The 1,905-nt window shown below is 36.9% G+C and overlaps 2 pseudogenes; one reads left to right on the plus strand and one right to left on the minus strand.

The window, feature by feature from the left end:
- The window catches only part of LOC101561588, a 14,062-nt pseudogene extending 12,908 nt beyond the window's left edge, over positions 1 to 1,154 (minus strand).
- Positions 1,155 to 1,193: 39 nt separating this feature from the next.
- LOC101561984 overlaps positions 1,194 to 1,905 on the plus strand; it is a 5,768-nt pseudogene continuing 5,056 nt past the window's right edge.

Here is a 1,905-nt window from a genome sequence, read left to right on the forward strand (position 1 = left end):
GCGCACACTGTGGGCACCGCAATCCACCAGGCCAGGTGCGTGTGGTGAGCAGAGGCTCTGCAAGGGGAAGGGAGCTGCAGAGAAGGCTGGAGGGAGACAGGTTGTCGCTGCTCAGGCCCACTGCCCTTGTTTGCTGAAAAGGAACCTTCCCAGTGAAGAAAATTATAGTCAGGATTGAAGCTCTGCTAGATCCCTTGCTCAGCAGGCATGAGGCCCTAGTTCCCTCCCCAGCACCTCCCTAAAGAAAATAGTGTGAGCGTTTATAAAATATTTAGGAAAATATGGGAAGGCTGGCATTGGGTACTTGCATAGGTGCTGTAATATAGTGTGAATGTATGTCAGTAAAGACAAAAAGAAAATGGAACAGCATAGACACAAATTATGACCATTGTGTATGTCCTCAAATTCCAACTCTACATTCAAATCTGTGTTTATAGAAGAACAACTAACAGTAGCTAGATCTTGGAAATGGCTTACATTCCCATCAACAGATGAACAGATTAAATGTGGTCTGTATACCCATCATGGGAATATGATTGAGCCATAAAGAAGGATGGATTTGAGATGTGTGTATGAAAACAGAAGCACCTGAGATCATAATGCTGAGATAAATCAGAGAGAAGAGGTAAAATATGGCATGCTTCTCTCATATTAGAAATCTGAAGGACAAAGAATTTAAAGAGCAATAAAAGATAAATAATAGGAAAAGGCAGGTAGTCTTTTGTATATAAGAAGAGGACACTTGAATGGAAGAAGATAGAAGAGAAGGAACAACATGGGAAGTAAAAATGATAAAGAAGAGATGTGTATGTGTACAAACTCCCCATGATTTATGTATTCATTATGTATTGCAAATGTACTAAAAATACAATATACTATTTTTAATATTAAAATGAAAGAAAAATGTGTATGTATTTGTTTAAAACTATGTACAACAAATATATGCAAACATGACTATCAAGAAATATATCTTTTTTCTAATAGAAATAAATTGCATGAATTAATTTAAAAAATCTAGGACTGATGGCAGAGTAGGCTTAGAACTAGAAAGCAAGGTACTGTTCTTAGGACCAAAGGATTGAATTATTTGGGGAAGTTAATGGAGACCATCATCAATGAACTGATTCAATTACCATATACCAGACTTCACTCATGTTCTAAAGTGGGTTACTGTACTGCATTGACCATAGAAAATGTGTCACGTGAGGAGAATCACTAGAAACTACATATCTGCTAAGCCAGTATATCTCAAGCCAGTGATAGGTGGGATATTGTGGGGTAAATAACCCACGTACCGGCACAGCTCTAGTGGCTACTGCAAATTGGGTTTCTTTCCTGGCTTGCTGGTTACGCTTTGATGGATGGAGGAGGGAAAGTGAAAGCAATGAACGGAGCCTGGTTGAATGCTAGGTGACTCTGTGCTCCATTTAGCATCTTACTCCTCTTTCTATATCTTTAAGGTGAACAGTCTTGTACTCAGCACCAGGTCCTGACATTAATAAGCTTGCTACCTGGCTGTACAAGAAGCCGAAAATGTTTGAGGAAGAGGGATCCAGAGTAAGGATCAATCTTACATTACTGTTGCTTTTGGTAGTAACAACTGAGAGAAGGTGAAATAACTAATCACATTTTTTTTTCAAGATAGTCACATTCTTGTTTTATGTATCATCTTAATGCTTTGTTTTCTTATTAATAATAAAGTATTTGAAAGAATCCCAGGAATCATATAATTTTCTCTCAAACATATTTCAGTGTGCATTTATAAAAGTTAAAGGCAAAAACACCTTCATTAAAACAATCCAATCACTAAAATTTTTAGGAAAACATTATTTTAAGCAAATAGTGAAAATTCAAATGGAGACCCAGTAGTCACTAGCAAGATAAAATAAATATATTTGTTTTTTT

This window comes from Octodon degus, unplaced genomic scaffold (assembly GCF_000260255.1).
Source record: "Octodon degus isolate 3935 unplaced genomic scaffold, OctDeg1.0 scaffold00138, whole genome shotgun sequence".
NCBI classification, from domain to species: domain Eukaryota; kingdom Metazoa; phylum Chordata; class Mammalia; order Rodentia; family Octodontidae; genus Octodon; species Octodon degus.